We start from the raw sequence: 23,973 nt of genomic DNA on the forward strand, positions 1-23,973 counted from the left end.
CTCATCCACCTTTATTACTTTTAATGGCAGCAGTTTTATCCGAAACGAAGGAGTGTGCATTGGCTCTTGCCTAGCACCACTTTTAAGCGATATTTTCTTAGCAATATTTACAAGCGCATTCAAGCCTCCCTTTACAACGCAGGCGTGCAGAAAGTTTTTAGATATGTCGGCGATTACCTCGTGGTAATGAATACGACTGGTGCTCAGGATAGAGGCTATAGTATAAGAAACATTCTCGATATTTTTGCTAGTAACGCCTTTGGAATGAAGTTCACGCACGAACTGCCGCAAGATGGTCGCATCCAGTACCTCGACATGTGTCTTATTTTTCATGGGGCGCGCGTGGGCTGGCAGTACAAGCCACGGTCGAAAAAACAAATTCTTATTTATCAATCGGCCCACGCCAAGCTCGTAAAAAGAGCTATAGCAAAAAACTGCATCCGCTCTGCCCTGGAGAAGGCATGCGAACATCAAGTTCGTGACAGCGTCGACGCCCAGCTAAGGCATCTGGAGAAGGCTGGCTTCCATGCAGAAATCGTGGCCTCAGTGGTTGGTGGGAGGCGCAGGCTGAAAAAAGAGGCACGCCCGCTAAAGCGCCCTGTCGTAGTGACCTATTGGCACCAGGTTTCTCACCGCTTCAAGAAGGTTGGCGATAGCTGCGGGGTGCGTGTTGTGTTTTCAGCACCGGGAAAGCTGGGACGAATGCGTCGCCTAGTAACGAATCCCAGAAGAAGCCAGCCTGCAAAATAAAGCACACCAAAGCCCTCGTTGAATGTGACGTCGGTGTTGTGTATAGTATTCCCCTCGCCTGTAGGAATGCTATATTGGCCAAACCGGGCGCTGTCTGAATGAACGCCTGCTAGAGCGTCGCAGGAATGCTACTTAACTCAGCGGCGCTGGTCATTTAGCCGACCACATTCGCAGTTGCTCGCATGAGCCAGTATGCAAGGCCTTTTTCGAACGAACACGTGTGTTGCGCAAATATAGCAATCAGAAAAACCGGCAAATTTTTGAAGCATTTTGTATCTCCAATGAAAACGATTACTGTGTCAGTGCTCCTACTGTTGTACTCGGGAAGAAAGAACTTGGTTATCTCAGGGCAAACGGGTGTGTCGAATCAGCTAAGTAGGGCGGGAGATGAGCAAGATTGTACTGAGTGATGTAAAAGAGAAGGGATGAAAAGAGAGGGAAAGGTTCTTTTTTACCTTTTTTTCACTTTTTGCTTTTATTCCTTTCTTCTTTTGGTTTGACACTTCTGATGACTGTTGCCTGGACCAAGGAAATACTTTAGGGTGGTCCTTCGCACTAGTAGCCCCCCTCCCTCCCCCTGTGTACATAAAGCCCTGTTTTCCATGAATAAAATTCAGCTGAAACCGGCGTTCTTGTTGTCTTTCTCTTCTCGTCCGTGTTCAATTGTGCGCTGGAACGATGTTTCATAATGCTAATCACAACCAACTAGCCCAGCTGTCCATACTTATTGCACTATCTTCGAGATCGGCCCACCTAGGGAGAGTGCTTAACGCTTGCACTGTCAACAACCGGTGTCGCAACACTGTCGGCACATTCGCAACAACCGGTGCTGCAGCCGCGCTTGCGGTTCCCACGGGCGTGGCGTTATAACCACAGAAGCGCAGGCCATGTGCAAATACAACGTCGGATGAACCGGTGCTGCAGGCACAATGGCAGTTCTCACGCGTTCGACGTCATAACCGCAGAAGCTCCGGCCACGACATAGGTGCCGTCGCCACAGCCGGTGCTGCAGCCGCACCAGGAGCTCCCACAGGCACGGCGTTATAACCAGAGAAGCGCGGGCACGTGCATAGGTGTCATCGCAACAACCGGTGTTGCAACGGCACGAGAAGTTCTGACGCAAGTGGCGTTATAACTATCGAGTACTAGACAATAGTCGAGTGGGCCGAAAGGCGCTCTTGCGCTAAGTCGCCGCATATGGAAAAAGAGTGCGAAGCCGCTGCGAGCGAACCGGATTGGGGCCGATACGCGCGTCGCGGCATATCCAACGTTATTTCGTTGCGGGCGCTGATTGCTCCGTGTGCTATTATGATTATGCTCTATACCAACTGTAAATCTATATTGACACCTTTTTGCTGCGTATACGTGTTTGAGGCCTAGGTTATACAGCATGATGTCTTCAATTTTACTTTCGCACTCAAGTGCATCGTCTTCTAGCGAGAGCCCGGTCGCTGCGCGGACGCTGTGGACGAGCAGCTTTTCAGGCAAAAGTCTGCAGTAAAATTATTTATGGTTTCACTTGCTTTAGTGCGCTCGCGGCTGTTGTCGGCCGGTACCAGTTGTAGATTTAGCTGGGTGAACTGCTATGTTGAACACGCTTCGATATAACGCGTACTTTTGGCACAGAAGCTGCTTTTTTGCCGCGTGAAGCTGCGTAAGAAACTTTTATTGAAATTTCACGTGGTACTGAAGCTGGAGAAAACAGCGAAACTGTGAATGGTGAAACTAGTGTTAGCTTGGGCGAACCTGTGCCCTCAAAAACAGGCTACATTCAATGAACAACGAAAGCGGCGAACACAGTCGGCGACCGTCAAAAATGTGTTCAGTGTTTCCAGCTCGTTGGCTTTCATACATCAGTCATCGATGGTTTCAGAATAATCGCTGGTGGCCCCGTGTCTTCCAGAAAGTTCTACACCATTCGCATTGCGGATACATAAAATCAGATTACACAAGGCTTTAGTGACAACACACAGCTGATAAGACCATCGATTACATTCCAGAAACTTCCGATACATGCAGGCGCGTCCTGCGCTGGCGATAATATTTGTTAGGCGGTGAAACGTGGTCACCCGAAGAAGATAAAGAAGTACAGGTGTCAATATCCCCTTCTTAAAGAGCATCGCCCCGATGCTGCAAACAAACGAGTCATAAACAAAACACCCGTAGTAAAAAAAACAACAAAATAACGAAGTTCGTCAGCGCGCGTAGATGGGCTTAATATGCACCACGCTATTTCAGATCGTACGCGGCGCCTCTGTGCTTGCGAAATGACGTTTGGTACGACCTCGTAGTCCAGCGCTCCAATACGTCGGTTGATCTTGTAGCGTCCGAAATAGCATCGCAATAGTTTCTCACTGAGTACTCATCGGCGCATCGGGGTCCAAACCCAAACACTATCGCCGGGATGGTATTGCAAGTAGCATCGTCCAAGATTGTAGTGTCGGCTGTCGGTGCTCTGCTGGTTTTTGATGCTCAGGCGGGCGAGCTGCCGGGCTTCTTCGGCGTGCTGGAGATAGGTGTTGACGTCAAGATTCCCTTTGTCAGCGACACGGTAGCATGGCGCCGAGAGTCGTCATCGAGTTCCTTTCGTAAACGAGCTTGAACGGCGTGGTCTGTGTTGTTTCTTGCACTGCCGTTTTGTAAGCGAAGAGGACGTACAGCAGGATGGCGTCCTACGTCTTGTGTTTGACGTCGAGGTACATTGCTAGGATGTCGGCGAGAGTCTTGTTTAGCCGCTCTGTGAAACTATTCGTCTGCGGGTGGTAGTCGGTTGTCCTCCTGTGGCTTGCCTGGCTGTACTGCAGAATGACTTCGGTGAGCTCTGCTGTGAATGCCGTTGCTCTGTCGGTGATGAGGACTTCTGGGGCGCCGTGTCGTAGCATGATGTTCTCGACGAAGAATTTCGCCACTTCTGCTGCACTACCTATCAGCAGAGCTTTTGTTGCAGCGAAGTGGGTGAGGTAGTCCTTCGACATGATGATATCCTTGTTTCCAGATGTTGTGACCGGAAAGGTCCCAAATGTTTCATCTCTATCCGCTGAAATGGCCGGCGAGGTCGCTCGAGCAGCTGTAATAATACCGCTGGCCTCGTTAACAGTGTCTTGCGTCGTTAGCAGTGACGGCAAGCCTTGACGTACCGGGCGACGTCGGTGGGCAGGCACGGCCAGTATTACTTCTCTCGTATTCTTGCAAGTGTACGGGACAACCCGAGGTGCCCGGCTGTCCGATGGTCGTGCAGGGTGCCAGGACTTGCGACCGAAATGCTTCAGGCCCAACGAGGAGGTAGTTTTCACGGGCTGGGAAAAGTTATTCACCAGGACGTAATTTCGCAAAATGAAAGACAGCAATTCGAGCATAAATATCTTCGGGACAAAATTCTTCTTAGCTTCCCAGTACTGAGAGACACTTCTTAGGTCGGGGTACACTTGCTTCTGCTCGGGAAACTCGACTGTGCTTATTGTTGCTAAAAGGCATCATCGGTTTGGTCATCTTTGGGCGGCAGTTCCATGGGAGTGCGAGACAGGCAGTCGGCATCAGCGTGTTTTCGTCTGGACTTGTAAAATACAGTGATATCACATTCTTCTAGTATGAGGCTCCACCGCGACAGCCGTCCTGAAGAGTCCTTTAGGTTCTTTAGCCAACACGAGTGATGGTCGCTGACGACTTTGAATGGACTGCCATATAGGTAGGGGCGAAATTTTGTTGTAGCCCAAACGATGCTGAGGCATTCCTTTTCAGTCGTAGAGAAATTGCCTTCCGCTTTTGACAGCGACCGGCTAGCATAAGATATAACCCGTTCAAGTCCGTCTTTCCTCTGGACTAGGACAGCACCGAGGCCTAGGCTACTGGCGTCAGTGTGGATTTCAGTATCGACGTCCTCGCCGAAGTGTGCAAGTACCGGCGGCGACTGCATGCATCGTTTGAGTTCTTGAAATGCGTCGGCCTGCGGCGTTTTCCAGTTGAACTCGACATCACCTTTTGTTAGACGTGTTAACGGCTCCGCGATGCGTGAAAAGTCCTTAACAAAGCCTCTATAGCAGGCACACATGCCAAGGAACCTGCGCACTGCCTTCTTGTCGATTGGCTGCGGGAACTTTGCAATGGCAGCTGTCTTCTGCGGGTCGGGGCGTACTCCAAATTTGCTGATGACGTGGCCTAGGAACAGAAGCTCATCGTAAGCGAAGTGACACTTTTCCGGCTTCAGAGTGAGCCCTGATAACTTGATGGCCTTTAATACTGTCGCAAGCCGCTTAAGTTGATCGTCGAAATTTCCGGCGAAAACGATGACGTCATCCAAGAAAGCAAGACAGGTCTGCCACTTCAATCCTGCTAAAACCGTGCCCATCACGTGCTGGAACGTTGCAGGTGCCGAGCACAGTCCAAATGGCCTAACCTCGAACTCAGAGAGGCCGTCTGGCGTGATGAAGGCGGTCTTTTCGCAATCCCTTTCGTCGAGTTCTATTTGCCAGTAGCCAGACTTGAGGTCCATCGATGAGAAGTATTTAGCATTGCAGAGCCGATCCAATGCGTCGTCTATCCGTGGGAGGGGGTATACGTCTTTCTTCGTGATTTTGTTCAGTTGACGATAATCGACGCAGACACGTAGGGTTCCGTACTTTTTCTTCACTAAAACAACTGGAGACGCCCACGGGCTTTTCGACGGCTGGATGATGTCGTGGCGCAGCATTTCGTCGACTTGTTGTCTTATAGCTTCGCGTTCTCGCGTCGAAACTCGGTAAGGGCTCTGACGGGGGGGTCGACACCGTCTTAGTAGACACAGGAGCCGATTACTCCGTCATGAGGGGGCCCATCGCAGCCCATTTGAAGAAAGTTAAGACTGCATGGGAAGGCCCGTTTATTCGGACCGCTGGAGAACACCTCATCACGCCGACTGGAATCTGCTCGGCAAGAATTACCATTCATGACCTGAATTACCCTGCCACTTTCGTTATTCTGCAACAGTGTTCACGAGACGTCATTCTCGGCATGGACTTCCTGAACCAACACGGCGCAATCATCAACCAGAAGTCGAAGTCAATAACGCTGTCGGAAGATCAAGCGATACTGCCGGAGAGCCCTATAGTCTTACACACACACACACACACACACACACACACACACACACACACACACGCACGCACACACGCACGCACGCACGCACGCACGCACACACACACGCACACACACACGCACGCGCACGCGCACGCACGCACACGCACACACAGTGGTTCTCTTACAACGCGGGATTTATGCTTTTGTATTTGGATGCAAGTTATTGAACTTATTTTTGAAAGTTGGTGGTGTGCTTGAAGCATGCTTTACCTCCACCGTGGGTCGGCCCGGTATTGCACTACTTATGGGATCGGCCCACGCATTGCTGTCCAGGCGCCGTGATACGGACGTAAGCTGGCCAGGGTAACCCTAATTAAAAAAAAATTAATTATGGGGTTTTAAGTGCCAAAACCGCTTTCTGATTATGAGGCACGCCGTAGTGGGGGACTCCGGAAATTTAGACCACCTGGGGTTCTTTAACGTGCACCTAAATCTAAGTACACGGGTGTTTTCGCATTTGGCGCTCATCGAAATGCGGCCGCCGTGGCCGGGATTTGATCCCGCGACCTCGTGCTAAGCAGCCTGATACCATAGCCACTGAGCTACCACGGCGGGTCAGGGTAACCATGGTAACGCGGGGATGCGTACAGGGCTAGAGGTAAACAGCTTCGCTGGAAAGAAATTGGCACGGCAGCCTCGTTCAGATACCTTATATGTTCTTCCACTGTGCCTGGAGCTGTCATCGTGGCTGCTGTCGTAACCGTTCACTTCCTGGTCTTCTCGGGTACAAGTCCATACTCAGGGAGCAGCTTTTGTCGCCTGCGGCTTGCTCGTTGGTCCCGGGTGACATTGTTTCTGTCTTCGGGATGCGCGCATGGATCGCGGTTCTACGGGCACGTCCGGTACATAAACGCAGAAGCATTTCCAGCAGATGCCAAGTTGTAGAGACGGTCAAGAACACAGTAGCGACAATCTGAATTGCGTTATTAACTCTTTATAGGTGAGTTTGTGAACCTAAAAGCAAGTTACACTCAAAGAGCAACGATAGCGGCGAATCCAGTCGATGGTTGGCGAAAATCTATTCAGAGGGTCAAGTGCGTCGGCTTTTATGCATGAGTCGCCGAACGTTCCAGAGTCATCGTTGGGGCCCTCATGGTGACCTGAAAGTACTACGCAATACGCGTCGCACGTATACAGTCAGTTCACACAAGGTTCCGTGGCAACAGACAACGCATGGAACCATCGATAACATGCGAGAAACTTGCGACACAGGCTGGCGCGTCCTGCGCCGAGAGATAATGCATAAATTTTTTTTAATTATGACATTTTACTTGCTCAAACCCCGATTTGATTAGGAGGCACGCCCTCGTGGGGGACTGCAGAAATTCCGTCTATCCGAGGTTCTTTAACGCGCACCTAAATCTAAACACACGGATGTTTTCGCACTAGGCCCCTATCGAATTGCGGCCACCATGACAGTGATTCGGTCCCGCTACCTCGTACTCAGCAGCACAAAACCGTGGCCACTAAGCAACCAAGGAGGCTTTAACATTTCTTGGCAGCCTGAGGCTCCACCGCGCCAGCCGTCCTGAAGAGTCCTTTAAGTTAGCTAGCCAACACAACGCGTGATGGTCGCTGACGACTTTGAATGGCCTGCCATATAGATAAGGGCGGAATTTCGCTGCAGCCCAAATGAGGGCGAGGCAATCCTTTTCAGTCGTAGAATAATTGCCTTCCGCTTTTGACAGCGACTGGCTAGCACAAGATATCACCCGTTCATGTCCGTCTTTCTTCTGGACTAGGACGGCACCGAGGCCTAGGCTACTGGCGTCAGTGTTTATTTCAGTATAGGCGTCTTCGTCGAAACGTGCAAGTACCGGCGGTGACTGCATGCGTCGTTTTAGTTCTTGAAATGCGTCGGCCTGCGGCGTTTGCCATTTGAACTCGACATCAGATTTGGTTAGATGCGTTTGCGGCTCAGCGATGCGTGAAAAGTCCTTGACAAAGCGCCTGAAGTACGCGCACATGCCAAGGAATCTACGCACTGCCTTCTTATCAATGGGCTGCGGGAACTTTGCGATGGCAGCTGTTTTCTGCGGGTCGGGGCGTACTCCAGATTTGCTGATAACGTGGCTTAGGAACAGAAGCTCGTCGTAAGCGACGCGGCACTTTTGTGGCTTCAGAGTGAGCCTTGGTGATTTGATGGCCTCTAGTACTGTTACAAGCCACCTAAGGTGATCGTCGAAATTTCAGGCGAACACGACGACGTCATCCAAGTAAACGAGACAGGTCTGCCACTTCAATCCTCCTAAAACCGTGTCTATCACGCGCTGGTACGTTACAGGCGCCGAGCACAGTCCGAATGGCATAGCCTTGAACTCGTAGAGGCAGTCTGGGGTTTTGAAGGCAGTCTTTTCGCAATCTCTTTCGTGGACTTCTATTTGCCAGTAGCCAGACTTGAGGTCCATCGACGAGAAGTATTTAGCGTTGCAGAGCCGGTCAAATGCGTCGTCTATTCGTGGGAGGGGGTATACGTCCTTCTTCGTGATCTTGTTCAGACGACGGTAATCGACGCAGAAACGTAGGGTTCCGTACTTTTTCTTCACCAGGACAACAGGAGATGCTCACGGGCTTTTCGACGGCCGGATGATGACGTCGCGGAGCATTTCGTCGACTTGTTGCCTAATAGCTTCACGTTCTCGCGTCGAAACTCGGAAGGGCTCTGGCGGAGTGGTTGAGCGCTCTCTTTGGTTATTATGCGATGCTTTGCAACTGGTGTTCGTCGAATCTTCGATGAAGTCAAAAAGCAGTCCTTGTATCGTCGGAGAAGACTTCTGAGCTTTTGCTGCTTGCTCATGGGGAGACTTGGATTTACGTCGAAGTCTGGTTCGGGGACGATGGTCGGCGGGGTGGATGCGGCAGAATCTGAGAGGACAAAGGCATTGCTCGTTTCCACAATTTCCTCGATGTACGCGATTGTCGTGCCCTTGCTGATGTACCCTTGCAGTGCGATCGAGAGGCTGTATCTTCGCACATAATTGTTCACAGCGGAAAGCAGAGTCTACAGTGCTGCGTATAACAATTGGCGACGTGCCAGGTGATGGAGCCGCCGCTCAATATTGTCACGTGGTGGTGACGTTTAAGAACACAGTAGCAATACTGTGAAAGACAAAACTAACTTTTATTGGGCGAACCTGTGCCCACAAAAACAGGCTACACTTATAGCACAACGATAGCGGCGAACACGGTCGGCGATTGTCGAAAATCTCATCAGCGGGTCAAGCGTGCGGTAAGGTGGCTGCGTGCGGTAAGGTGGCTGCTTGGGCTCTCGTTACATGCGCTTGTCTGTAAAGTGTCCATATATATGGGCACCGTGGAAATGCGCCATCCCCATCGGTCTCCGTCCAGAAAGAGAAGGGCTGTTCTAAGCCTGCAAAGGACCGTTTGGCTGCGAAAGAATAAACAACCTGCGCCAGTGTCAGGCAGGGTGCCCCCGGCTTCTAACGGGGTGGTGCTCAATGCATGCATGCATATGTCAGCTAAATTAACTTCCTAATAGAATGTTTCGTAACAGGGCTCCCCAAGTTGTTTTGAAGAAGTTGGAAGTAATTAAGTAAGTTAGTTAGTAATTAAGCAAATAAGTGCCTTATTTCCCATAAACAACATACATTTGAGTATTGACTGGTCTTGAGTAAAAAAGGTGCGTCAGCAGCTTCACTAAGTCCTAAAGCACGTTTTATGGCAGCTGGAGGGCGAACAGCAGGGCATGAGGAATGGTAACAATAAAGCAGAATAAAAATAATAAAAATAATGCAAAATACACAAGCATAAAGATGCTAAACCGAAGGAAGTTGTTTAGCTTACATAATATCGCGAAATTAGCAGTATGGAGAAAAAAAGGCGGCTTTCAGATGAGTGATGTGCAGAAATAACAGATGATGCAGCAAAACTAATATTGGGGTCAACAGAGTACAGAGTATTAAACATAAAAGCAGCGCTAGCAGCACTAATCATTATACGGACTAGTTAACGAAGGCTGTAAAACATCAGTATCATCTGCGATCAGTGCATTGAGTAGGACAGGCGGTGTATAAGCAACCATTTTCTTTCCGGAATAAGTGCGTGGGTGAGTTGCATACCAGTATTCTGGAGAGCGTGATTGATAATGGGGTATGTTTAAGGTTAGCTATGGAACATATAAAACTGGTATACGATTTACACTTCCTAACTTATGCATGGACTAACCTGTATAAACTATGCACTTTGTGTATTTTCAGTTCTTGGAACACAAGTTCACTTGGGAAGTCCCATGGTAAATCGCACATCACACGGAAAAATGTTTTTTTTAAGGATGAATAATCTACTTATATATGTGACATATGTGGCACCCCAGGCAAGGCAGCAATAATTCTGATGACTGGTGAAAAGGGAGTTATATATAAGCGTTTTCACATCGCACGGAATGTACCGAAGGAAAAAAAAGAGAGTCCAACTATCTGTGAAAGTTTAGTGACAAGTGAGAACATGTGACTATTCCATGGCATGCCATGGTCAAAAATGATCCGTAGGCTTTTTATTGAGCTCAGTAGTTCAATTTGCTCCGAACTAAGTGTGATGCCAGCAGGCAGCGTGGCGTTTTCGTTTTTGGCTTGGAATAATAATATGGCTTCAGTTTTAGTAGTCTAGACGCCGACGGCGGCAGGACGACCGGCCCAAAGAACAGACGACCCACGAGGCGCCAGAAAGACAATCACGTTTATGCCTTCAGCGACGCGCTTTTTGTGCGCTAAGTAGCCAGTCAGGGGGTGGCAAAAAAGAAAAGATATCGCGGCAAGAGGGGCAATCTTATCTGCAAGCTCCAACGTAGAATGAGACCAGCACCGCGAATGTTACAGCTCGGCCAAAGCTACCCCATTTCGTAAGGCGTTCAAGAGGATGGCGCTTCTTGAACAACTTGAGGTGGGAACAGGTAGCCAACGATGGAAACAAGATTGTCCAAGCACAGCACTGACGAGTTTGGCACGATCACATTGTCCTTACACTTGGAATGGGTGAAGGCGCCGAGGTGCATAGTGGCACAGGCGGGCAAGTTGAGTTAGACATCGCAGAAAGGGTGAAGAAGGCACTGTGCGTCATCAGGCTTGAACGAGCCCGTGGAGAGGGGCTGGGACGCCCCGGAGGAGTCGACGCTTATAATTAGCACTGCTCGCCGAGTGCCAAAAGGGTACCGAGAACCTAGTGACAGGGAGCCGAGCACAGACTTCTGGCGCAGGGTTCATTCCGTCTGCCGGCACGGCAGAATCTGAAGTGGCTTCGTGAACGAAAGGAAGAAACACAGTAACTACGTCAGAAGCAACCTCGCGCCCAAGTATAGGAAAGCCTGGCAGTTGAATTCGCTGGGAGTAAAACACATGAAAACTTAACACGAAAATGAAAAGGCTTGCGTCGACTTGCATGCACACGAGCAAAATAAAATAAAAAATACAAGGGAATGCGGCTAAGGCAGTCAGCATTTGCATGGCGTTTCCCTTTCTTGTGCCGTACTAGAACATTAAACTGTTGAAGTGCTAGACTCCACCTCATCAAGCGACCATTTTTGTTTGACATTTGGTTCAACCACACTAAGGGGGAGTGATCGGTTGCAAAAACAATGGAAGTGCTCGAGAAAACAGTGATGTCATCGATGTAGGGCACAGCGAAAGACTCGGTGCCTATGAGCACTTGCTTCATTAGTTTTGAAAGTACGAATGCTGCATTCTTGAGGCCCAAGGTGAGCAGATGGCGATATGTGCCTATCGCAGTCATGAAAGTGATAAGTGCACTGGCGTTCTCCGGGAGTGGCACTCCGCGTTCCAGGTCTAACGTAGAAATGTGCTGTTCCGATTAAACTTTCTCGATCAAGGCCTCAACATTAGGAATGGGAAACGTCTTCGTTTTTGTTATCGCATTCAGCTTACGACAGTCAAAGCGGGGTCGGGGTTCCTTGCCAGGACTTTCTAAGATAAACATCGGCGACACGTATTTGCTTTCCCCTGGCACGATTATACCCAGTACCAACATGTTTTTGAACGGAATCGTTGAACAGCTTCTCATGACGGGGTGAAAACCTGTGCATCAGTGTAGGGAAGGGTTCCTCAGATGTCAACTCAATGCCATGTTCCACAAGGTTTTTCCTGCCCAGATAGGGACTGAACGAATCTCTGAAGTTGCGTACAAGCACTTTCAACTTGTTTGTTAAAGAAGCTTGTTTAGCGACAGATTCGAGTATTTCTTCTGTTGACGGCGAAGAGCAAGGAGTAGGCCCTTGAGGAACTGGAACATTTAGTTCCGCTGGTTCGTTAGGATGATGCTCAACGTCTCTGTGCGTTCGATGAACGGCTTCATTATATTGCAGTATTAGATTGTCACGTCGTTGCGTTTACCGGACGTCGTTAGAAAGTAATTGGTGTCGTAAAGCTTTTGCTTAACCCTGACCGGCCCATCCCTTGCTACTTCCAGTTTATTTGCCTTCGACTTCATATCAGCACTTTTACACCTTCCTTGAAGAATCGAGTGCGTGCAGATCTGTTGCAGTACACTTTTGCACGTTGCTGCACTTCCGCCATGTTGATCTGCGCCAGTTCTTGCGATTCACGTAGGCATTTCATGAATGTCAGCACGTACTCTACAACACGTTCGTATACAAATTTGTCTTCCCACTTTTCTTTTAGCAAAGTGAGTGGGAAGCGAAATGCTCGACCGTAAACAAGCTCCGCCGGGGTGTATCTTCTTGCTTCGTCAGTGACAGCACAGAGCAAAGAGCATTGCGCGAACAGCCGCATCTCAGTCGGTGCCCTTCGCGAAGCAGAGCGTGCGCAGAATCCGCTTCAATACTGAGTGAAGTTTTTCAACTGAATTCCTTTGCGGGTGGTAGACAGAGCTGTGGTGAATGGATATGCCACATTTATGCAAGAATGTCGTGGTAAGCGCGCTTGTAAACCCAGAACCTTGGTCACATTGGATTTCGGTGGGAACTCCGATTCTGGCAAAGACGCCGAGTAGCGCGTTTACAACTGCTGTTTAGCTTAATTCCGGTAATACCGCTGCTTCTGGAACCATCATGGCAGGGTAAATGAGTGTTAGAAAGTATTTGTTGCCCGCCGCTGTTACTTTTAATCGACCAACAATGTCGACTACTAATCTGCGAAAAGGTTCCCCAATCAAAGGCACTTGGACCAAAGGTGCCTTGAGTTTGTCGTTTGGCCATCCGGTCCTCTGGCAAACGTTGCAGGAACGTACCCATTGCCCAGATTTCTTGAAGCGCATCGGCCAGTAGTAGTTGTTCAATAGTTCGCTCTTAGTTTCGTTTATTGCTGAGTGGCCAGCCCAGCTATTGCTGTGAACAGAGCAGCAGCGAGCGTGATATATCGATGATGCACGATAAGATAGACGATTTGGAAAACCGCTCAAGGCGCTCTAATCTCCTCTTTTATGGCATTCAAGACACGGGTGATTCGGAAGACTGGGAAACGTCCGAGCAAATAGTAACTAAATTCTGCAAAGATCAACTAGGAGTGTCAGCAGCTTCAATCGCACGTGCGCATCGCCTCGGACGATTTTCAAATGAACGCACTCGACCAATTATTGTGAAGTTTTTCAATGAAAAAGAAATCGAAACAGTGCTTAGTAATGGCCACAAGCTGAAAGATACTAACTTTGGCATTTCTCGTGATTACTCGGAGGCGGTTCGCGATAAAAGACGTAAACTTTGGCAGTTCTCTAAAACCATAAAGAAAGAAAAAGACCGTGTAAGCCTTGTCTTTAACAAACTAAAAATTAACAAGGAAGTATACGTATGGGACACTCAAGCAAATTGTGCGAAGCTCGTTTCCCCGGTTGTGTCTCCAGTTTGACATAGCGCCAACTTTTCAACTTCACCTAAGATTCCACAAACACCACAAACATTAATAAATAGTACGATTAATACTGAGGACGGTTGCTGCTTTTTATACACTAACATTAGAAGCGTTATGTCAAAAAATGTCGCACTATCTTCACTAATCAACTCAACATCGGCAACAGTAATAGCATTAACAGAAACTTGGTTGAACGATGATACTCCTAATGAAAACATATTCGTTTGTGAAGCTGATTTTAATATCTTTCGTTGCGATAGGAAAAATCGTCGAGGTGGTGGTGCCCTCCTTGCAATGAACAGACAGTATATTGTAATGCCCGTTGTTATTAGCCCTTTCCTTGAATGCGTAGTAACTTGTTTTAAATTCAGATCAAGTAACGTAATTATATATGTCTTTTATCGCCCACCGGACCTTACTCATGGGTTCACAGCGGAATTTCATCGCATTTTTACTGAACTCATTCATCGGTTTCCACATTCTAATGTAATCATTTTTGGTGATTTTAATTTCCCAGACATAGCATGGTCCACACAATCAACCTATAGCACACAGTCAGAGTCGCATGCGTTCCTCCAGTGTTGTCTTGATTTCAGCCTAACCCAATTAATTTCAAGCCCGACACGATGTTCTACGCACTCTTCTAATATTCTTGATTTGATCCTAACGAACAATCCAGATATATGTTCTGAAATAACTCAGATTACTGGTCTATCCGATCATGATGTTTTAACTGGTCGCTTTGTTCGTTCACCTATCAAAAGGCAAATTATCAGCAAGCAGATTAGGTGTTACAAAAGAGCAAACCTTGATCGTATTAACAATGAACTATCGCTTTTTTCTATCGACTTTCTGAGAGATTACTTGTCGCGGACAGTAGAAGAAAACTGGTTACTACTTAAAAACGCACTCACTAATCTCACAGATAAATACATCCCGGTCATTTCCATAAAATCCGATAACACTGCTCCTTGGTTTTCGCTGAACCTTCGTCGCCTAAATAACAAGAAAAAAAGATTATTCAGGCAAGCTGACAGAAATCGATTATCTAAATCCTGGCGTCGGTACAAAGCATGTGACGAAGAATACCAAAGTTTACTCAAAACCACGCGCAGACAATTCTATAAACGGGACCTGTCATCGATGTTAACAACTAACCCTCGGCGCTTTTGGCGTGTCATTAATCCCAAGCATAATTCTGACATCGTCCTTACTGATCATGACGGCGCAGCGTTAACTGACACTGATTGTTCCGAGCTACTGAACGAAACTTGTTCATCGGTATTCACGCGCGAATGTTTGGAACCGTTAGCCACCATGACTCGCACTGATTCGTTTATGCCTGAAATAATAATTACCGATTCTGGAATTTATTCTCTCCTGACTAATCTTAAGATTTCATCTTCTGCTGATAATACTGGCTTAAATAAAACAATTCTAAAAAATATTGCCCCAAGCATCTTTCCAGTACTGTCCGCCTTATTTTCACAATCACTATCAACAGGCGTTATCCCTCACGAATGGAAGGTGGCTAAGGTAGTGCCATTTTTCAAGTCTGGGGATCGTTCTTCACCGCTTAACTATCGACCGATTTCTTTAACAAGTAACATTTGTAAATTAATCGAACATATCATACATTCCCAGGTCATTAACTACCTTGAAGAACATAACCTCATATTTAAGCAACAGCACGGTTTTCGCAGAGGCTATTCATGTGACACTCAGCTCGCTGGTTTTATTCACGACATACATTCATCAATAGACACCGGAATTCAAGTAGATGCCGTATTCCTAGATTATTGAAAAGCATTCGACCGTGTCCCTCATCGTCGACTTATTCACAAACTTACACAGCTGAACATTGACTCTACTGTTGTAACATGGATAAAAGACTTTCTTTCTAACAGGATGCAATTTACATCGGTTAACAATCACAACTCATCTCTAGTCCCCGTAACATCTGGTGTACCACAGGGAAGTGTGCTTGGGCCCCTACTTTTTCTAATTTATGTTAATGATCCACCAGACGGCATCAAATCCAATATCAGACTATTTGCTGATGATTGCGTCATATATCGTAATATTCACTCTAACTATGATCACGACATCCTTCAATCTGACCTAAACGCAATAAACGCATGGTGTTCAACTTGGCTAATGCCTCTAAATCTTACTAAAACTAAATCCATGTATTTTACTAATCAGGCGCCCCGAACATCAACATCTTACATCTTAAACAACAGCCTTGTTGAACAAGTTTCCAACTACAAATATCTTGGCGTACACTTAACCCCTAACTTGACGTGGAATAATCACATTAACCATATCCTCGCTTCTGCAAACCGTTCGCTTGGTTTCCTTAAACATAACCTCAAACAAGCTCCCGTACACTTACGCAAATTGGCATACACAACACTAATACGCCCTAAAATAGAGTACGCGTCAGCCATATGGGATCCCCATCAAGCATACCTAATAACTGACTTAGAAGCCCTGCAGAACCGTGCTGTACGCTTCATCTTTTCAGATTATTCCCGAGAAACAAGTATAACAGCATTAAAAAATCGCGCCGGACTTGAAGCCTTGTCACTTCGCCGTGATATATCTCGTTTAACACTATTCCATAAGCTCTACTATCCCGTATCCCTTCATAACGAGTTCATGCGTAAACCCTCAGTCATTTTTCCGCGTCGGGATCATTCTTGCAAAGTTAAATGCATAATGTGTCATTCCCTCGCATTTGGTCAGTCATTCATACCTCGAACCTCGAAAGAATGGAATAATCTGCCATCGCACATTGTCACCGAAACAAATGCCTTAAAATTTATAGATGCTCTATGCAGTACCATGAATACCTAATATATCACGTCTGACTCGCTGATTTGTAAACATATTTTTTTTCTTTTTTTTTTTGTAAATGCGCCGTTAACCAAGTTTCCACGACAGTGTCACATTTTGTACAAACCATTTAGAGTTGCTGTACTGATAACTATCATTATTTTTTGTGTTTGTACGTTGATGCACTGTAATAAATTTTTTCCTGTTTTGTTTTTCCATTGTATTTACATTACGCACTGTTCACCTCACCTATGTAACATTTACCCTATGTAATACCCTCCCTAGAGGGCCTTTAGGGTTATTGTGAAATAAAAACCAAATCAAGAAGTGCAGCACGATGGTTTTGGAGAACTACAAGCTGTTCGAAAGAGCGGCCTTTCTTGTTTTTGAATGTTCGGCACAAGAAGCCGTCTTTGACAGTGAACAATAGTAGTCCCTGTTGGTTCCGTCTTGATCGTTCCTAGCGCATTTGCAGTGACTCGTCGTTCACTTGATCCGTTTTGAGTGCGCTTTTGTCTACCTTTGGAAGAAGTTGAAAATTTTCAGTGACTGGGTTTAAAGTTTTGTCTACGGGTGCGGAAGCGACCGGGGCGTTATCAACGGCTTGTCTGGCCTGAACGGTTTCGCTCGTTGCGGCAGCTTGTGACGGATCGGTTTGGTCTGGCATTTCGGCGGCACGAGAGGCGTTAGTAGTGTGCGCGTTTGTGCGGGACCTTGTGACGACCCTTACAGGGTTCGCATGAAGTTCCATTCCTGTGTTTTCTAAGTCTCATTGATCTCTTAGAGAAAATATAAGAGATTTTTCGAAGAAGCTTGTCGGAAACAGCAGCTTTAGTTTGAAATTGGCCGAAGTCGCCCATCATTTCAACTTCGGCTATCGGCAAGCACTTCGTGTCGGGCTCTAGCCCCTGATGCACCCATACACACGATCCGGTAAAGTCCTCGGGCTTTAGTCCTCGATCAGGTGAAGCCCCCGATCTGGTAAAGTCCTCGATCCGGTAAAGTCCTCTGGCGGTAAAGTTCTCGCAGAATATCAAATGTCGCTTCTGTGTCACGTAGAGCCTTGCAAGTGATACCGTTCACCGTCATGTCATAAGTGTAAGGCAAGAGCAATTCGCTATCTTCAATTAGCAAAATAACAGACACATTTGCTTGTCGGCACCCTGTAGTGATATGGCCTCGTTGCTGGCATTTGTAACAGACTAACGGTCGTTTTTCATCAAACTTGGAACTTTTTGGTTCACTCAAGTTGACCGCATGCAATTTGGTGGGAACGTTGTCGGGTTTCCCTCGGTTCATTTCTCTCGCTCATTTCTGAAACTTTTTGAATGTTCCCGACGGTGTCTTTCGCAGTTCTTCTGAACTTTCCATTCTGCGGGAACAGTAATTGTCCGCTAAACTAGCTGCCGTTTGCAACGTCTCCACGTTTGACTTGAGCTGAAACCACAGGCGCATTTGTTCCGGAATAGACGCATAGAATTGCTTTAGCGCAAACCCTTGTATCAGGCGTTGCTTGTTCTCGTATGCGTTGGCAGCTTTAAGCCATTCTTCCGAGAAGCTCGTGGATTTGTAGGCGAATTGCGAGAACAACTTCCCTTGACTACGCCTCGTGTTACAAAAATTCATCCTTAAGGCTTCCGTGGACAAGCTGTACCTTTGCATCAGCTGAAACTTAACTTTATTGCAGTCGCGCGCATCTTCATCTGGCATTCTCGCGATTACGTCCGCTGTTTCGTTTGGAAGCAATGTCAATAGGCGTTGCGACCAGGTCTCTGCTGCGAGTGCTGCTCTAGTACACGTCCTCTCAAAGCTGACTATGTACAAAGTGATATACCTACCAACCATAAAAGGTTGCATGTATCCGCGCGTGTCGCAATTGTGAGTTCATTCAACGCTATGCAGCTGCATTTCTTTTAACTTCTCTTCTACCTCTCGTTCTTTCAGCTGTTGGGAAATTGCTTCCAACATTCCTCGACGTCATCGTCGTTTGCTCCGCATTTGGATATTGCTTCAATAATTGCGCGCATGCGCATCGACTTCTGTTCTGGGATACCTAAATTCAGCTAGCAACATTAGGTTTTGTTTTGCTAACGAAGCGAGGTTCATGACTGCTGATAACAAGTGCCACTCTTACACGTAATACTTATATTTCGCAAAGTCAAAATGCCTCGACTACCAAGTAAATGTCGCTAATGCTCCCAGTGAAGTCAAGCAAGCCGTGCTCTCATCAAACGGGACGCCAAGGTCACCGCGGACGTGCGCTCCCTCCACTATCAACTGCCACCAGCTGGTACGTATTCGGCGGCTAGACGTCGAGGGCGGCAGGATGACCGGCCCAAGGAAAAGACGACCCGCACAGCGCCAGGATACAATCACGTTTATTCCTTCAGTGACGCGCTTTTTGTGCGCTAAGTAGCCATTCAGAGGGTCGCGAAAGAGATATCGCGGCAAGCAGGGCAATCTTATCTGCAGGCCCCAGCGTGGAATGAGACCAGCACCACAATTGTTGCACCGCAGACGTAGAAGACGTCATCGAGGTTGACCAATGCCTACCGCTCGACCATGAAGTTTGCGTCGCAAGAGGGATCACTCGACTGCACGGAGGAAAAACGAAAGTGTTGCTGAAAAATTTCAGCCAGGAGTTCAAGCATATCAACAAGGGCACCACAATCGCATATATCGAAGAAATTCTGGAAACCATCGATGCGTTTGTCCTCTCAGATTTGGCGGCATCTACCACGACCACCATAGTTCCTAAATGCAACTCCAACATAAATTCAAGTCTCCCCATCATTAAGCAGGAACAGCTGGAAGGTGTTCTCTGACGACACAAAGAGTGCTTTTGAAGATGATCAAGGTTTCGAGAAACATCGGTTGCAAAGAAAGCATCGCATAATAACCGAAGAGTGCGCTCTACCACTGTGCAAGAGACCCTACCGAGTTTCGACGCGATAACGTGAAGCTATAAGGGAACAAGTCGACGAAATTCTGCGCGATGACCTCATCTAACCGTCGGAAAGCCCGTGGGCGTCTTCTGTAGTTTCGGTAAAGTAAAACGACGAGAACCCTACGTTTGTGCGACGCGCCGAGGTTGCTCAAGGGCTATGGTGTTGGGCTGCTGAGCACGAGGTCGCGGGATTGCATCCCGGCCACGGCGGCCGCATTTCGATGGGTGCGAAATGCGAAAACACATATGTACTTAGATTTAGGTGCACATTAAAGAACCGCAGGTGGTCAAATTTCCGTAGTCCCCCACTAGGGCCTGCCTCTCAATCAGATAGTGGTTTAGGTACGTAAAACCCCATAAATAATATTTACGTTTCCGCGTCGATTATCGTCGATTGAATAGGATTACGAAGTAAGACGTATACCCCCTTCCACGGATAGACGACGCATTGGATCGGCTCTGAAACCATAAATATTTCTCGCCGATGAATCTCAAGACTGGCAAGAGACAAATAGTAGAAGTCGACGACAGCGATCGCGAAAAGACTGCCTTCATCATGCCAGACGGTCTCTGTGGGTTCAAGGTCGTGCCATTCGGGCTGTCCTCGGCGCCTGCAACTTTCCGGCTTGTGGTGGACACGGTGTTAGGAGGGTTGAAATGGTGGATCTGCCTCGTCTAATTGGATGACGTCGGCGTTTTTTCTTAAAGTTTCGACGAGCACTTCACACGCCTCGAAACGGTAGTAAAGACAGTCAGGTGGTGCGGACTCACTTTGAAACCTGAAATGTGTCACTTTGCGTACGAAGAGCTGCTGTTCCTGGGACAGGTCTTCGGCAAGTCTGGAGTGCGCCCCGACCCGCAGAACACAGGTGCCATCGCAAAGTTCCAGCAGCCCATTGACAAGAATGCAGTGCGTAGATTCGTCGGCATGTGGGCCTCCTACATGCACTTTGTCAAGGAGTTTTCATGCATCGCTGAGCCGCCGACCCATCTAACTAGATCTCATGACGAGCCCAAATGCTAAACACCGCAGGCTGACGCATTTGAAGACCTTAAACGATGTGTGCAGTCGCCACCGGTACTTGCGGTCTTCGATGAAGATGCCGATACGGAAATCTACACTGATACCAGTGGCCTAGGCCTCGGCGCCCTTCTAGTCAAGAGGAAATATGCACTTTAATGGGTAATGGCTTACGGTAGCCGGTGCCTGTCAAAAAACGAAAGGCAATTAGTCTACAACCGAAAAGAAATTCCTTGCCATGATATGGCCTATAGGAAATATTCGCCCTTACCTATATGGCATACCATTCATAGTCGTCGTCAACCATGACGTGTTGTGTTCGCTGGAGACTTTAGGCAAACTTCAGGAAGCTTGGCACGGTGGAGCTTCAGACTGCAAGAATATGAAATCACTGTAATTTACAAGTCCGGGCGAGAACAGCCTGACGCCAATTGCCTGTCTCGTGCTTCGTGGACCCGCCGCCCAAAGATGACTCAGACGACGACAGCTTTTTAGCAACAGCGCGCACAGACAACCTTGCCGAGCAGTACGAGCGGACTGCGAGCTAAGTAACCATCCTGAGAACTTGGAAGGCAGGAATGCCTTTGCCCCGAGAATATTTAGGCGCCGATTGTCTTCGTTCTTCTTACAAAATGACGTCCTGATGAAGAACTTTTCCCTAGCCCATGCAAAATTCCTTCACGTTGTGCCTGGAGCATTCCGGTCAGAAGTCCTGCATGCCCTGCACGAAGATCCGACAGTTGGGCACCTCGGGTTTTTCCGCACACTTGCAGGAATACAAGAGTAGTATTACGGCTGTGGCTTACCGCCGACGTCGCCCGTTACGTGAAGTCTTGCCGTGAATGCCAACGACGTGAGACGGTGCCAACGAGGCCAGCGGTATTACCATAGCCGATCGAGCCACCTTGCCAACCGTATCAACAGATCGGGATAGATTAGTTGGGACCCTTTCGGTGTCAACTTCTAGAAACAAGTAGATCGTCGTGGTGACGGACAACCTGACCCTCTTCGCTGAAACTAAAGCTCTGCTGAAAGGTAGTGCAACAGAAGTGGCGAAGTTCCTCGTCGAGAATATGCTGTTGCGACACAGTGCCCCCGAAATTCTCATCACCGACAGAAGAACGACGTTTACAGCAGGGCTCACCCAAACCATTCTGCAATGCAGCCAGACAAGCCACAGGAGGACAACTGGCTACCACTTGCAGACTAATGGTCTTACGGAGCGACTGAACAAGACTCACCTGCATGCTAGCAATGTACGCGGACGTCGAACACAAGACGTAGGATGCCTTCCTGTCTATGTAACTTTCGCTTACAACACGGCAGCACAAGAAACAACACAAATCACTCTGTTCAAGCTGGTTTGCGAAATCAACCCGACGATGACTGTGGACGCCATGATGTCGCGCGTAACCGACAAATAAAATGTCGATGTCGCCACCTGTCTCCAGCGCGCCGAAGAAGGCCAGCAGCTCGCTCACCTGCGCATCAAGAAACCGATGCAGACGCTACAATCTTCGGCGACGCTACCTGGAATACCAGCCCGGTGACCGTGTTTGGGTTTGGACCCACATACGCCGACGAAGACTCCGTGAGAAACTATTGCGATCCTATTCGGACCCTACAAAATCATCCGACGTATTGGAGCACTGGCATATGAGGCCGTGCCAGACGGCATTCCCCAATCACAGCGGGTACGCGCACGATCAGAAGTGGTCCACGTGGGGCTTCTTAAGCCCTTTTACTCACGCTGACGAACTTGGTTATTTTGTTGTTTCTTTACTACTGGTATTTTTTCCTAGTACTTTCGCGATTTGCAGCTTAGGCACGTTGCTTGTTTAAGAGGATGGTGCTGACACGTGTACATGTTTATATTTTTCAGGTGACCACGTTTCACAGCCTAATAAAAGTGGGAAATGCGAATGTGGGAAGTTTGTCGAATGTACAGCACAGGACGCGCCTGTAATAGCGGAAGTTTGTCGACTCTTATCGATGGTTCTATTCGCTGTCTGTTGACACCGAACCTTGTATAATCTGATTTCATGTATGCGCTACGCGAATGGTGTAGAACTTGCTGGACTACATGCGGGCGCCAGCGATTTATCTGGAACCTTCGATGACTGATGTATAAAAGCCGACATGCTTGACCCGCTGATGAGATTTTCGACGATCGCTGACTGGGTTCGCACCTATCTTTGTGCTTTAAGTGCAGCATGAACTTAAAGGCATATGTCAGCCTAATAAAGCGTTAGTTTCGCCATTCACAGCTTTGCTGCTTTCCTCTGCGTCACTGCCACGTGACAATATACCAGATTTACAGGAACGAAAACTGGACGCAAGGTGCTGGAGGACTTTATTATGCGGTGTCCTTATTATATGGCAACAAGACAAGACATTGCGAAGCAGCGGTGAGCAAGTTTGCGACATTGCCTCTTCCTGAAAAGATGCACCCAGAACGTCATCAAGCAAGGAGGAGGGCAAGAGCCAAGAAGATGAACCGGATCTAGTCTAAATTAGAGGGAGCCTTCTGCGTGGATGCTTCGGGTCCGGCAGGAAGAGTCTCCGCAATATCGGCGGTGCATCAAGGGCAAACGGTCAATGATTCGGCACGGCGCAATTGCAGAATCGGAAGAGGTGGCGATTTCCATGGCAACTTCGCATCCTTATTCCGAATACATTCTTACGGACTGCATTTATGTAATCTGCATACGCAAACTGCATTTAGAAATTATACGCAGGGCCGCATTGTGCCGCTAGCTTGTAGGTTCCTGAATCTACCTGGGGTCTTCGCCTCGCGCAAAGAGCTGATTTGTATTCAGGTCATGAGGGTGTAGAAAGAAATCAGCGTGCAAACGCTGCCGCCCGAGCTTTCTCCCCCCGGTACCCTTCCTCCTCGTTGTCCGAAGACTCAGACTTCCCACTGTCATTAGTATCTTATTTATATATAATACAGAACTTCCGCTTGTCACGACACAAATACCCCGGCACGGCCACGGGACTAGGCAAAGCAGAGAAATGTCATTTACGAAGATTACAAACCATGCCATTTAAGAACCCAGTGAAGCTACGTGCTACCGAGTCCGAATTCTTTTCAGTCGATATATATTCTGCGGGCAGAAAGTAGATTTGTAACATATTATAGCAGTAGAACGCGGAGAGTAGGCAGGGAGACGTTCTTCAAGAACAGCAGGACAACTTGTTCAAAAACAAACAGGCCAGAGACACGTCTTCTTCGTCCTAGCCGAATATCACTGACCCACTAGACGAAGCCTGTTAATGTCCCTATCTTCGTTGTCATTTGCATAGAATATACGCGTGAATATGGTATAGCCAAGAGCCTTAGCCTACGGGATTTGTCAATTGGAATTGGACCACGCTTCTACGAGGTCCCCTTCCATTTCCCTGTCAATAAAACGTTTAAACAATGGAGCTGTTTGGGCTTTAGTTCCGCCGTGGAGCGTTACAAGAAA

At 47.8% G+C, this 23,973-nt stretch overlaps 1 long non-coding RNA gene and 1 pseudogene across 1 annotated transcript in view; one reads left to right on the forward strand and one right to left on the reverse strand.

Annotated features, from left to right (window-relative positions):
- The window catches only part of LOC140213263 (uncharacterized), a 174,990-nt gene that overhangs the window by 4,367 nt on the left and 146,650 nt on the right, over positions 1-23,973 (reverse strand). The gene's annotated exons all lie outside the window — the stretch shown is intronic.
- LOC126529815 (U2 spliceosomal RNA) lies at positions 5,979-6,126 on the forward strand (annotated as a pseudogene).

The sequence above is a fragment of the Dermacentor andersoni genome, chromosome 9 (assembly GCF_023375885.2).
Source record: "Dermacentor andersoni chromosome 9, qqDerAnde1_hic_scaffold, whole genome shotgun sequence".
NCBI lineage: Eukaryota > Metazoa > Arthropoda > Arachnida > Ixodida > Ixodidae > Dermacentor > Dermacentor andersoni.